At 40.0% G+C, this 16,095-nt stretch overlaps 1 pseudogene; it reads right to left on the bottom strand.

The window, feature by feature from the left end:
* Nucleotides 1-14,143: 14,143 nt before the first annotated feature.
* LOC137235246 (UMP-CMP kinase pseudogene) lies at nucleotides 14,144-14,740 on the bottom strand (annotated as a pseudogene).
* Between the last annotated feature and the right edge of the window lie 1,355 nt (nucleotides 14,741-16,095).

Here is a 16,095-nt window from a genome sequence, read left to right as displayed (position 1 = left end):
GGTCCCGCAAAAGTCCCGAAATGACCACGACGGGATCCCGGACGGATCCCGAAAACCACCTAGAAATAATGCCGGAAAATACACCAAATGATCCCGAAATGGTCCTGAAATGACCCCGACGGGATCCCGGACGGATCACGAAATCATCTAGAAATGGTGCCGGAAAATACTCCTAATGATCCCGAAATAGTCCCGGAAAAGTCCCGAAATGACCACGACGGGATCCCAGACGGATCCCGAAAACCATCCAGAAATGATGCCAATAGGTGAGCCAAATGATCCCGAAATTACCAAGTCGGGATCCGGAATCCCGAAATAATACAGGAAAACTCATGAAATGACCCCTAAAGGGTCCCCAAATGATCCCGAAATAGTCCCGAAATTACCCTGATATGTTCCCGTACAGATTCCGAAATCCATCCAGAAGTGGACGCCTTTTCGGGACATCGCCATAAAGGTGGACCAGGGGTGACTCTAGAATGCGTTTGTACAATATGGGTATCAAATGAAAGGTGTTAATGAGTATTTTAAAAGGGAGTGGGCCTTAGTTCTTTAGGCGGACGCCTTTTCGAGATATTGCCATAAAGGTGGACCAAGGGTGACTCTAGAATGCGTTTGTACAATATGGGTATCAAATGAAAAGTGTTAATGAGTATTTTAAAAGGCAGTGGGCCTTAGTTCTTAAGGCGGACGCCTTTTCGAGATATCGCCATAAAGGTGGGCCAGGGTTGACTCTAGAATTTGTTTGTACGATATGGGTATCAAATGAAAGGTTTTAATAAGCATTTTAAAAGGGAGTGGGCCTTAGTTCTATAGGTGGACGCCTGTTCGAGATATTGCCATAAAGGTGGACCAGGGGTGACTCTGTAATGTGTTTGTACGATATGGGTATCAAATTAAAGGTATTAATGAGGGTTTTAAAAGGGAGTCGTGGTAGTTGTATATGTGAAGGCGTTTTCGAGATATCGACCAAAATGTGGACCAGGGTGACCCAGAACTTCATCTGTCGGGTACCGCTAATTTATTTATATATGTAATACCACCGACAGTTATCCTTCCAAGATTCCAAGGGCTTTTGATTTCGCCCTGCAAAGCTTTTTCATTTTCCTCTACTTAATATGGTAGGCGTCACCCATTTTACAAAGTTTTTTTCTAAAGTTATATTTTTCGTCAAAAAACCAATCCAATTACCATGTTTCATCCCTTTTTTCGTATTTGGTATAATATTATGGAATTTTTTTAATTTTTAGTAATTTTTGATATCGAAAAAGTGGGCGTGGTCATAGTCGGATTTCGGCCACCAATATAAAGTGAGTTCAGATAAGTACGTGAACTGAGTTTAGTAAAGATATATCGATTTTTGCTCAAGTTATCGTGTTAACGGCCGAGCGGAAGGACAGACGGTCGACTGTGTATAAAAACGGGGCGTGGCTTCAACCGATTTCGCACTTTTTCACAGAAAACAGTTATCGTTCTAAAATCTAAGCTTCTACCAAATTTCGCAAGGATTGGTAATGTTTTGTTCGACATATGGCATTAAAAGTATCCTAGACAAATTAAATGAAAAAGAGCGGAGCAACGCCCATTTTGAAAATTTCTTTTATTTTTGCATTTTGTTGCACCATATCATTACTGGAGTTGAATGTTGACATAATTTACTTATATACTGTAAAGATATTAACTTTTCTTTTAAAATTTGACTTTAAAAAAATTTTTTTTTAAGTGGGCGTGGTCGTTCTCCGATTTTGCTAATTTTAATTAAGCATACATATATTATTAAGAGTAACGTTCCTGCCAAATTTCATCATGATATCTTCAACGACTGCCAAATTACAGCTTGCAAAACTTCTAAATTACCTTTTTTTAAAAGTGGGCGGTGAAACGCCCATTGTCCAAAGTTTTACTAGTTTCTATTCTGCGTCATAAATTCAACTGAACTAACAAGTTTCATCGCTTTATCCGTATTTGGTAATGAATTATCGCACTTTTTCGATTTTTCGAAAATTTCGATATCGAAAAAGTGGGCGTGGTTATAGTCCGATATCTTTCATTTTAAGTAGCGATCTGAGATGAGTGCCCAGGAACCTACATACCAAATTTCATCAAGATACCTCAAAATTTACTCAAGTTATCGTGTTAACGGGCGGACGGACGGACGGACATGGCTCAATCGAATTTTTATTCGATACTAATGATTTTGATATATGGAAGTCTATATCTATCTCGATTCCTTTATACCTGTACAACCAACCGTTATCCAATCAAAGTTAGTATACTCTGTGAGCTCTGCTCAACTGAGTATAAAACAAGTAAGGAAGGTTAAGTTCGGGTGTAACCGAACTTTACATACTCAGTTGAGAGCTATGGTGACAACATAAGAGAAAATAACCATTTAGGAAAATGAACCGAGGGTAATTCTAGAATGTGTTTGTATGACATGTGTATCAAATGAAAGGTATTAAAGAGTATTTTATGAGGGAGTGGGCCATAGTTCTGTAGGTGGACGCCATTTAGGGATATCGCCATGAAGGCGGATCAGGGTTGACCCTAGAATTTGTTTGTACGATATGGGTATCAAATGAAAGGTGTTAATGAGTATTTTAAAAGAAAGTGGGCCTTAGTTCTATAGGTGGATGCCTTTTCGAGATATCGCCATAAAGGTGCATCAGGGGTGACTCTAGAATATGTTTGTACGATATGGGTATCAATGTGAAAGGTGTTAATGAGTATTTTAAAAGGGAGTGGGCCTTAGTTCTATAGGTGGACGCCTTTTCGGCATATCGTTATAAAAGTGGACCAGGTTTGACTCTAGAATGACAATATGGGTATCAAACGAAAGGCGTTAATAAGTGTTTTAAAAGGGAGTGGGCCTTAGTTCTATGGGTGGAGGCCTCTTCGGGATATCGCCATAAACGTGGGCCAGGGTTGACTCTAGAATGCGTTTGTACAATATGGGTATCAAATGAAAGGTGTTAATGAGTATTTTAAAAGGGCGTGGGCTTTAGTTCTATAGGTGGACGCCTTTTCGAGATATCGCCATAAAGGTGGACCAGGGGTGACTCAAGAATTTGTTTGTACAATATGGGTATCAAATGAAAGGTGTTAATGAGTATTTTAAAAGGGCGTGGGCCTTAGTTCTATAGGTGGACGCCTTTTCAAGATATCGCCATAAAGGTGGACCAGGGGTGACTCTAGAATTTGTTTGTACGATATGGGTATCAAATGAAAGGTGTTAATGAGTATTTTAAAAGGGAGTGGGCCTTAGTTCTATAGGTGGATGCCTTTTCGAGATATCGCCATAAAGGTGAGCCAGGGGTGACTCTAGAATTTTTTTGTACGATATGGGTATCAAATGAAAGGTGTTAATGAGTATTTGAAAAAAAAAGTGGGCCTTAGTTCTATATGTGGACGCCTTTTCGAGATAGCGACTAGGTGGACCAGGGTTGACTCAAGAATGTGTTTGTACGATATGGGTATCAAATTAAAGGTATTAATGAGGGTTTTAAAAGGGTGTTTAGGCCACAGGCCTAAATATATCTCCCCCCCCCCCTCGTAACATAACTTTCTTTGTTTTATTTTCTTCGTTACTACCACCCGCATATCCTTGTGATATACACACAGGCATGTGTGAGTGGTAGTACGTATGTGTCTTAGACGTTTACCGCTGTGAGCCCGTGGTACAGCAACTTTGTTGCCGGGAAACCCAACGAAGTGGCTGTATCGTGGGTTCATCGGCTCATGTGGAAAAGAGTCTCGTCCTCTTTTGATCCAGCCGCCAGCAAAGGAACACGTAATCGCCCGTTCACGTAAGTGGTCAAATTCATAAAATAATTTCCGAAAATATCTTTAACATTTTCATTTTCACAACATCTGTTAATAAATTTCCTTAACACTTGTTGTATTTATACATATTGAATAAAAAACACTGTGAATTCCCTTGTATTAATACGAAACCCTTTTTGGTGTTTTTATTTTCTTCCTTTTCTTTCGCCTGAACCTAATCTTTAACAAATACGTGGGTGCGCGCCGTTGCCACCACGCATTTGTTCATGGTCCTTCGAGCCGGTAAGAAGAGCCAATCACCAATAACTACAGTCCACTCCACTCCCTAGGCAATTAAATCGAGGAAGAAGAGATTTACGATAGTGATAATATATTCATCAGCAATTGGCATACACAAACAGATTTGAGCGACATCCAACCTCCAAACAACATCAAAAACACCGACAATCCACAAAAAGTCAATCTACTAATCCGGATCAGCAATTTATTGAAAGGTACGTGGTTTGAAAATATTCCGTGCTAGGTAGGGTTTTCCTTTTCACTTTTAATAAAATTTCACAAAATAAAATTACAAATTACCAAGTGACTTTTTTATATATAATAGTGCAAGTGATTTTTTTTTTTTTTTCTGTGAAGTGAGAAGTCTCATCTTGTGCAAAAATAGGAAAAGGCGCTTAACGCAGTTATTTAAAGTTTGTGCAACACGCCTTGTGACTATCCGGAACTATCCCCCACCAGCGGTAAGATTTTCCGGGCACAGCTCAAGGTAGCACAACACTGCTCTAAAAGGTTAACATAACCTCAAACACCGATTTGCGTCACTTTTCGATTTTCACCTTTGCAGGATTTATCTGAAAAAATTAATTTAATCCACTGCACAAAAATTCGATTTGTTAAGGTTGCTTATTCAGAAACCTGTAAATTTATTTTAGGCGCACATTTGATTAAATAAAATTTTCTTCCACATAAAAATCACTTGCACTTGTTTACACGGGCAATACGTTTGCAATTTAGTTTGGTGCTATAGTACAAAGTGCACTTAGTTACATACACATATATTGTTGTTGTTGTTTGGGTGGCCAAAAGGCTTATTTCCTGTTAAATTTTTTAAAAATTGAATTATTTTTATTTTTCAATACACAAATCAGTTTTTGACCGATCTAATTTTTTGTGATACAAAAGATCACAGCCCTTGGTTAAATTACCAAAAAGTCCATAACGAACGTTCATACATTTCTTTATCTTTTCACTAACACCACTTTCTTCACTAGCCATTACTTATTGGCTTACACAATTCGTTAACACAGCTGCATTAGCACTTTCTTTTAACGATTACGTGGGTGCGCGCCGTTGCCACCACGCTCTTGTACCTTCCCTCAAACTACGAGCTTTCTTGCAAGCTTCAAGGCCACTTCGCCGAGAAATCTATCTCGAATGCATTCCTTCATTCCAGCTCATTTTCAATCAGTACTATCTGCAAAGGCAATTAATTAATTAATATTTCAATAATATAATGGATACCTATATACGCCCAGCAGAAGCAGTGACTGAGTTTGAAAATGACTATAATGATATATCCCCTTCAGACCATACAAAACACACCCTCTTAGTCCAAAAGGAGGAGTTGAAATCGCTATGGGAGAAGGTGAAGTAGACATAGCATGGAAAAATCTTTGTGACAGATACGAAAATAAACGTATCTTAGTAAACGCCCAATTGAAAATCCTTTTTAGTTTGAAAGCAGTTGAGAGTGAATGCGGTAGCTCTATAAAGAAACTGCAACGTGAAATAAATAATTGCATCTCGGCGCTCCAGTGTCATCACATAGACATATCAAACTGGGATGCAATTATAACATATCTATGTTCCACAAAAATGCCAGAAACCAACTGGCACTCTGGGAACAAACAATTGAAAACAAAACGGAAATTTCAAAATGGGCAGATATGGATAGATTCTTATCCAATCGTTTCCAAACCTTAGAAACCGTGACTGATCTGAGAGGGGATACAGTTTCCAAAACCTCAAAGCCACAAGTATCTCGTTCGACAACAGATACATCTGCTAAAAAATTAGGGTCCTATCAGGCAAGTTCAAGTGTAGCCAAACCTACGTGTAAGATGTCCAAAAGTCCTGCACATCGAATTTCAAAGTGTGAAAAGTTCTTACGTTTAACACCCAATAAACGCTTTGAACAAATTAAGGGCAGCCGTGGGTGTATAAACTGCCTTTCTGCTGGCCATTCGGTAACAAAGTGCACCAGTCAAATGAACTGTGCCACATGTCATTTAAGACATCATACGCTGCTTCATATTTCGAACCAGCCAAAACCAACCAATACTTCAGACACTATCGGAGCATCTGCATCTACCTCACGGGAAGCTCAAATACGACGCAATGCTGAAAGGGAAAATGCTCCGATTAATAATGTGAACTCATGTTTCGCAAACACAAATAAAGGGGTATTACTAGGGACAGCTCAGGTCAATATTCATTTTAATGGTGTTGACTATTCGGCGAGAGCCCTAGTAGACTCGGGATCTGAATGTTCATTCATTACCGAGAAACTAAAGCGCAGAATTAATCTGCCATCCAAACGCATGCATGCCCAAGTTTCGGGCATCAATAATACAATGTCTGCACAAGTAAAAGAAGCGTGCAACATACAATTGCGGTCACCAACAGACCCATTAATCGAGATCAATACGATCGTGCTGGTTTTACCAGAATTAACAGGGAATCTTCCAACTTGCCAAATAAACGCAATGACTAGGCAAGCATTCCCTGACTTAGTACTGGCTGACAAAAGATTCTTTGTCAATGAGCCAGTCGACTTAATTCTTGGCGGAGACATATACCCCCAAATTATGCTAGGCGGTATCAGGAAGGACGTGCTAAACACATTAATAGCACAGGAAACGGTGTTCGGCTGGATTTTGACAGGCCGGACAGATGCGGTTGATACAAATAAGACCCTAGTTTCATATTTCAATGAGGTCACTTTAGATAAACAATTGGCGGCCTTTTGGGAGATAGAGGAAATTCCAAAGAAAAGGAGCATCAATAACGATGACACTTACTGCGAGGAGCTATACAAATCCACAACAGTTCGGAACAACGATGGCAAATACGTAGTCTCCTTACCCTTTAGGAAAGAGTTTAACTTAGGCCCCTCATTAAGAAGTGCGTGCTCTCAATTCTATCGCAACGAGACACGACTTGCGAAAAACCCAGTCCTTCAAACGGAATACAATAGAGTTGTATCCCAATATGAAACTTTAGGGCACATGAAACAAATAGGCAATATTTCGACAGACTCAAATGACTGTTACTTCCTACCTCACCATGCTGTTATAAAGGAGGGAAGTACAACGACAAAAGTCAGAGTCGTATTTAATGCATCTTGTCCTACCACTAATAACAAAAGTCTTAACGATGCCTTATATCCAGGTCCGATTCTTCAATCCGACCTGACAATCCTTATACTACGTTGGTGGCTGTTCAAATACGTATTTAACAGAGACATAGAGAAAATGTATCGCCAAATATGGGTCAATGAAGACCAAACAAAATATCAGCGAATCATATTTCGCAAATGCCCCAAAAACCCAATTAACATTTATGAATTGAAAACGGTAACCTTTGTGGTTAATTGTGCTCCGTATCTTGCAATTTGAACGCTGCACCAACTAGCTGATGACGTGGAGACATCGCATCCAATGGCAGCAGATATACTGCGAAATTGCATGTACGTTGATGACGTACTCGCCGGTGGACACAACATCGAAATTGCAATCAAGGCAAGGGACGAAATATCATCGGCATTGCAATCGGCAGGTTTCCCATTGCGAAAATGGACGTCCAACTGCAAGAAAATTCTACAGAGTATACCGAAGCAACACCTATTAAGCGAGGATTTTCTTGAGTTTGAAGACACCAGCATGGTAAAAGCACTCGGTATCAGGTGGAACGCCCATTTCGACTACTTCTACTTCACAGCGAAACCCTTTGACAATAACCATGCCGTAACAAAAAGGTCAGTACTTTCTGCGATCGCAAAACTTTTCGACCCTCTTGGCTGGCTGGCACCAGTCGTAATTGTAGCCAAAATAATAATGCAAAATATTTGGTTGGAAGGGCAGGCTGGGATGAAGATGTGTCTGAAACTACTCTACATCGGTGGCAATTATTCATGACTGACTACGAAAAGATCAACGATATACGCATACCGCGGTGGGTTCACTACACATTGAAGGACAATGTCGAAATACATGGATTCAGCGATGCCTCGGAAAAAGCATATGCCGCCACTGTTTTCCTGAGGGTACAATCAAAGGATCAAGTCTTCACCAACCTGTTGATGGCCAAAACTAGAGTAGCCCCGCTCAAAACCATATCATTGCCACGACTGGAACTCTGCGGCGCAATCCTACTTGCAGAAATTATAGAGTCGGCCATAGAAAATATGCAACTTTCAAACATTAAAGTAACCCTTTGGACAGATTCGACTATAGTACTGGCATGGATCCGAAAACCACCATGTTCGTGGTCAACGTTCGTGGCACATCGAATAACTAAAATCATCGATAAAGTAGGAGACAAAGTATGGCGGCACGTAGACTCCGCGTCAAATCCTGCAGATTTGGCGAGCAGAGTCCTCTACGCTTCGGACCTAATCAACAATTCTTTGTGGTGGCAGGGACCTTCTTGGTTACAAGAAGACAACGAAAATTACAATACGAATATGGAGCAAAAGAGGGTGAAATTTCATGCAACTTTGGTGAAAAATAACTTTGATGTTCTAGATAGGTTTTCCGATTTACCAAGGGCTTTGCGGGTTATATCCTATATTCTTCGGTTTTTCCAGAATACGCACCCAAAAACTAAAGCCTCCTTCAAAAGGGATTCTCATTCGATCCCTCCTGACGAAATAGAAAAAACAACGCGAAGATTGATAACAATATGCCAGAGGCAACATTATCAAGAAGAGTACGCAAACTTGAAGTCAGGAAATCTAATAAATGGGAAGAGTGAGATTTTACCCCTGAACCCATATATAGATGAAGAAGGCATCATTCGAACTGGGGGGCGGACTGGGGCATCGAAAGACATGTCCCATAATGAAAGTCATCCCATTATTCTTCCTTATACTTGCAGGTTATCCAGACTTATAGTCCAATCCTCTCATGAGACCACCCTGCATGGAGGGAACCAGCTGATGCTACGTCATATCCGCACTCAGTACTGGATCCCACGCGTTAAAGTCATGATAAGGTCGGTTATCCACAACTGTAAAGTCTGCACTATTTACAGGAAGCGGACCCAAACGCAACTTATGGGGATCCTTCCGAAAGAGCGCACCACCTTTACTAGGGCCTTCACCAACACTGGGGTAGATTTCGCGGGACCATTCGATATAAAATCCTACCGAGGGAGGGGATGTCGAATTTCGAAAGGATACGTTTGCCTGTTTGTCTGCTTTTCGACGAAAGCCATCCATCTAGAAGCGACAAACGATCTTAGTACCGGGTCCTGCCTAGCTGCCTTCGCCAGATTCGTATCCAGACGAGGCTGTCCGAAAAACGTTTACTCCGACAATGGTACTAACTTTGTCGGAGCTTCTCGATCTTTACGATCCGAGTTTAAAGCATTTCTGCGTGAAGCAAGGGACGGAACGTTGACTAAATATAGCCATCACATTATAGAATGGCATTTTATACCGCCAAGCGCTCCTCACATGGGAGGTTTGTGGGAAGCGGGGGTAAAAAGTTTTAAGACCCACTTTAAAAAGATCGCGTCCGATCATAAATATACTCTCGAAGAGTTTACAACCCTCTTATATCGAATTGAGGCCTGCCTCAACTCGAGACCTCTAAGTCCCTCATCCAACGACCCTTCCGACCTGGAGCCGCTTACTCCAGGCCATTTTCTCGTAGGTGGGCATCTTTTAGCTCCACCTGAACTCGACTGTAGTGAAAACCCTGCCTCCATTGTAAACCGATGGCAAAAGATGAAAGCCCTTCATCAGACCTTTTGCAAAAGATGTAAATCGGAATATCTCACCGAGATCCAGAAAAGGTATAAATGGAAACATCCACAATCCAACTTCAAGGAGGATAACCTACAACCGAAAGAGTGGAAAATGGGGAGAGTCGTCAACACACATCCAGGTTCCGATAACCGTGTCCGTGTTGTTGACGTCAATACAATTAAGGGACAAATTAGCAGACCAATCGCGAAACTGGTACTACTTCCGCCCAACGACAATCAAAATGAACTTTAATAGTCCACATTCCTCCATTCCAAATAACCCAGCTTTCGTTCACCCCGAACGAGGCCAACAAACCAATAACCCAGCTCTCGTTCCCCAGAACGAGGCCAACAGAACCCTAACTCAGATATACTGTCTGCCACATAATACCTTTTCCAACGATTGCGTGGGTGCGCCGCTGCCACCACGCAATTGTTCAAAAATAGTTTAATATCGCAAGGAATACCGAAGAAATTTATTCATACCATTTCATTATATAAGGACACGGAAAGTGAATTTCAATCGTTTGTAAGGAAAATTTGACTGCTCTTCACAATCTGTTTCAGATCATATTCGTGAACATATTTCCACCGTTTTGGTTAAAATTTATGAAGGATTTTCGGATACGATTATCATATGTTTCTTCACATCTCATACAAAATCAGGTCAGATTCAGAAAGCTGAATGAAAAATGGTTGAAAATTGTTGCCCACCCAAAGTAACCACATTTGGTTCGAATATGATTCCATAATATGCTTGGCAAACAATATTCAGTTTGCCATTGCATAAGTAATTTTAAATTGTTCCAAATTGATGGTCGGATTTTACTGTCCATGTAACAACTGACAATCAAAAATTAATTTTTTTGCCGCATTTGCAACAAGGGATAATAGGCTTTGCTTGATTAGGTACAACATCTACATATGAGTAGTTGCATGCAGTTTATTTGATTGCCCTAATGGTTAAGGAGGAAACGGCTGCTATCCATTTTAACCATTTTTGTAAAAGCGTAATAATTTTTAGGGGGTGCTGACAGAGGTTCGCTTAATGAAGCGAGTGGCTTTGTACCTTTCATTTCAAAAAAATACCCAATTATGGGTGCATAAAGCGCATGCGGTTTCCTTCTTTTACAGGAGAAACTAATATCCGAAGTCAATATCCTTTTTTCTGGTGTGAGGGTTTTCAACATTGTGAATATATACAAGTGGCGAATGTTTGATAAAAACGTTCACAACAGTAAACAGCCTCGATCACCTCGTCAATCGCTGTTCGAGTACTTAAATCATTTGCTCAATAGACCTTTTCAACCATTTTGTAGACAACTGGTACATTGCATTAGTTGCATATTTTAACATGTTTGCATAATTATTCAATTAACTTGATTTTTTGTAAAAATGAATGTTAATATTTAGTCTGATTTTCTGTATACACATTTAAAAGAAATGCTGAGTTAAAACATAAATGTTCAATTTATGGCACTTCAATTTATGGCAATGGAGGGATAGGAAGATTTTTCACTTGTATGTATTCCCAATGGTTTTCAATTTTTTGTTACATATACATACATTAATAAAACACTCACGATCTAATACCGAAATGGGCACCGCGCGTCAAAAGTTCGCCGGCACGGACATGGAAATTTGATGCCATACAGGGGTCCATTGACAAAGTACCTTTAACAAAATTTAATTGTAAAACATCACTGGAAATGTTTGGTATATATTAATTTTCATATGTATACCGTTATCTGTTCCCTTTATGTTACGATGTCCATCGATGCCATCAACTAATGTTGTATCCTTGTCGTCGATTGAAATTAAGTTGCCAAAACGTGGTGAATCTTTGAAATTTGCAGTCATAAGGGTATGTAAGAATGAAGGCAGCCATTAGACAAACAACAACCTGTAAAAAGGTAACATATTTCTGAGTAGTACGATTCAAAGCCAAAAAAAACATGAACCTAGTAATGCTAATGTGCCAGCTGCAAGTGTACTACCCAGCTTAATGTAACGCCATGTGGAATAAGATATGTGCAAACTCCATGCCAATTACTGCGAGCTGCTAGATGTACCAGAAAACCCGGTATTAGCAAATATAATGCAGTACGACAGTTTAAACAAAATTCAATACCATTGGCGACGACAAAGGAACAAAAGGTTGGAACCTTTAAGTCTAAGAAACGCCAACATGTAGCAACAACATCATCCATTTTATATGGATATTTTGCAAGTACATTTACACCAAATGAAACCAGTACAATCCAATCGGGAAAGCTGCCTGCTAATGAATACATGAATGCAAAAAAAGAGAAACAAATACAAATATGCATGAAACAATGGTTAACTCAGAGTGAGGTAACCAACCGTTTGGTATTAACGGCGATACTATTAAATTGCCAATGAAAACGCCAAAGAAATATAAATATGGTTTAAGATTATTTTTAAAAAAGAGATTTTCAGAAATATCAACTGCAACAATATAATCAACAACAATATCAACCATATGTTACTAGGCATGTAAGCGCACCGATCAATACACCAAAGCCGCCAAGCACTGGTGGATTGCCGACAGGCCAAAACATTTGCCACGAGTGCGAACGCCTCATAATTGGGGTGTTTGTGCGTATCAAGGATAAGAATCTGCGCGTTGAGTGCTTCAAGTGTGCCACTTGTGGCACTTCGTTGAAGAATCAAGGGTATTACAACTACAACAACAAGCTTTATTGCGAAATTCATGCCAAGCTTGCTGCCTTGCAGAACCCACCAGCTGGAACTGATGGATATGTACCTGTGCCAATTAAGCCGAACACCAAGCTAAGTGCGAACACTATCTCGTACGCGTTGAATTCTCACGGCTACAGCGATGTACCCGTGGCCAATGGTGGAAGCGCTCCTCCGACTCAATTTCACCAATGTACTGAGAGAAGTAAAGAGAATAGCTGTAATTTGCCATTGCCAACACTGCCCTCGCCAACTTTACTACAACAATTAGAAATTGATAGTCAATACCCCGATTGTACCGAAAACAGCTCCGTCGATATCAAACAGCAAGAAAAACCACTTCAACATGTACGCACAAACAGCAGTCTCTCCACACTTTTGACTACTTCGTCTATTTCAACAACAGCATTTCCAGCTCATATCCCAACAACAACAACATCGGAAGTCGCTTCTATGGAGGAAATGTCCAGTGGATGCCTCCCTACTTCTCCACATCATTCACGGCGACACTCATCATCGTCTTCTTCATTTTATGGAATAAGTAAAGACTCAAATACAGAAACATTTCTGCCACCTCCCCCACCGCTACCTCTGCCGCCAACTCTAGCTCTAACAACACAATTGAGACTACACAATGAAAACCATATGAACTCGCAAAACCAACATTTCAATGGTGGTGAGGGTGGTGGTGAAGTCGTGGCTGTGTTTAATGGTTTTGACAGCAAAAATAATCCTTCGATTGGAGTTAATAGTAAATTCTTGAAAGAGTATTCCAACAAGTTGCTCACACAAAGCAACAACAACACTAAAATACGCACAAATGCGCTTTATGCTGCTGGCAATTCCCTGAACAATAATATTTGTATCAAAAACACAAATAATACCACCGACACTGCCATAACTTTTCAAACATCAACACAACTACCAATCTTGGTAGCTCAGCCAACACAATCCAACTCAACATCAGTACCAGGCTTTGAAAACAATATAGACTCTGTCTAAATTCAACTGCACCCAAGCTCGCGTTGATCATGCCTTTCCTTTACTTCCTTCGCGTTGAATAAAGACAAGATTCACAAAAATGACTAAGAAAGGCCGTAACGGAGGCCGCTGCAAGCATAATCGTGGTCATGTCAAACCAGTAAGATGCACCAATTGTGCTCGTTGTGTTCCAAAAGATAAGGCAATAAAGAAGTTTGTAATTCGCAACATAGTAGAAGCAGCGGCTGTCAGGGACATATCTGAAGCTTCCATTTCGGAATCGTATATGTTGCCAAAATTATATGCAAAGCTGCGACATTATGATCACCGTAACTTAGAAATAGGCCAGGCCATATACAAAAATCTATGAATTCGTGCTTGGTCTTGAGCATTTTACATGTCGAACAAATCATAATACCAAGACAAATGCAATAAAAGCCTATTGGCGGAAATATGGTCAGATTTTCACTTGATGCTAGCCAATAATGAACAAAAAGTAACAATACTTGTATTACTAAAAAAAAAAATAAATAAAATGCACAGATGTATGTATGTACTCATATATACTACATATATGCATCTAATAGCCAAGCGGTGTGTACTTTTTATATTTTCCAACCGATACATTTTACTGGATACCAGTTACAGCAAATACTTGCTCAACATTTTTGAATACCTCATCGGCATTGGGACTTGCATCGATTTGTTTACCTTGTCCTAATTGTTCAAAATGTTTAATTATTGGCATTGAATCATTATTATATGTTTGTATACGTTTTTTCAAGCTCTCCAAATTATCATCACTACGGCCAGAACCACTTTGACCACAAGCCAAGCAACGTTCTAGACATATGTCTTCACTACCGTTAAAAAATAAGACAAATTTCAAATCTACTTTGTCACCCATTTGTTGCTTCCAACCATCGAGATTATCTTGATTGCGTGGAAAACCATCGATAAGGAACCGTTGCTTGCCTAAATTTTTCATTGCTTTTTCAAGCAGTGAGCATGTCACTGCGACAGGCACAATTTTACCATTACGTATATATTCTTCACTTAAACTACCATATTCAGAAACTTCGCGTACACCCTCCTAATGAAGTAAATCACCAGCAGATAAATGTACAAATTGATAGCGTTCCACAATTTTGGAGCATTGTGTACCTTTCCCAGCACCGGGGCCACACAATACAAATATAATTTGAGGTTTCTGTTCTTCTGACATTTTTTGTACTGCTTCTGACTTTTCTGGCGTTGATTTTTTTGGATTCCTTATGCGGCATAACAAAAATGGAATGACCACTTGATAACTTATACCTGCAAATAAAAGAGAAAGAAAAATTAATTAATGAAAAAAGACTACAACTTCTAGCCTCCATACTCACCACCGCGTGTTTTAAATCAATGATTTTTTTTTCCCATTCAGGAAATGAAAAAAAAAAAAATTGTAACAAATGTCAAATGTCTACACTTTTCTTTTGACAGTCAATGCACGGCAACACCGACATTAGGCCTCACGCGCAATCATCTCGCGCACTACACGTCACGCACTACATGCCGCACTACACGTCACGTTTTACATGCCGCACGACATATCGAGCACAACACGCCACACATGTCGCGTATTACATATATCGACCAATCATTCATTTGGTCGAGATTTAAAATACTTAATTCCACGAATCTCAACATTATCGACAATACACGTCAAAATAATGTTGAATGGTGGAAGTGCAACTCTGTAATACCTTTTCAGCCAGGTTTCGAACCGTTCCGTGTGGTGGCAGGCCACTTGTTGTGAAAACAAAGTTCACCACAAATCAAAAATAAATCTTTAGGACTACTTCGGCGACATCTACCGAAATAAAATAAATTATAAAATCCCCACAAAAATTTCGTCACAAAACCTAATCACGCCCATGCAAATGTGACTAGGAATATAACCTATGACCGTAAAATGACCAGTCAAATGACGTGGAATGACTAAAGCACCAGCCACATCGCATGGATGCGTGCTAAAGCCGTTTTTTCTTCGTTTCCCTGCGCGCATAAGTATTTAATTATGGTCCTTTTTATTTAAATTAAATTTTTATTTCAATAAAATGTTTTTTTTTGATAATATGTTAGAGATAATTTTTTTTTTGGTTACGCCACCCAAACAACATTCCGCCAACCTCAATTTGGGCATGATCAATGATATCAATATTCTTTCAGATCATGACCCGCTACCAAACTTTACTGGCCAAGTCAGAGGGAGGCGCAACGCGTTTCGACGTCGCTTGCCCGCTCTGCGGCAGGGACCATAGTCTCCGAATCTGTCTCGAATATCGGAAAAAATCTCCAGAAGAGAGGTTGCGGGCAGTGCTTCTATATAAGTACTGTCCGAACTGTCTGTCACCCTTCCACCGGGTAAACAAGTGTAGCAGCAAGTATCGCTGCAAGAGGTGCCAAGAGAAGCACCACACCACGCTTCATTTAGATGAGCGTCGGCCGGTATGCGACGAGACAGCCACAAATGGCGACGACAATACGTCCGACGACGCGTTGTCAATCAACCTGTCGGGACCGGCTAAATCCTGG

Source organism: Eurosta solidaginis, chromosome X (genome assembly GCF_040869045.1).
Source record: "Eurosta solidaginis isolate ZX-2024a chromosome X, ASM4086904v1, whole genome shotgun sequence".
NCBI lineage: Eukaryota > Metazoa > Arthropoda > Insecta > Diptera > Tephritidae > Eurosta > Eurosta solidaginis.
This window is presented reverse-complemented; position numbering and strand designations above follow the sequence as displayed.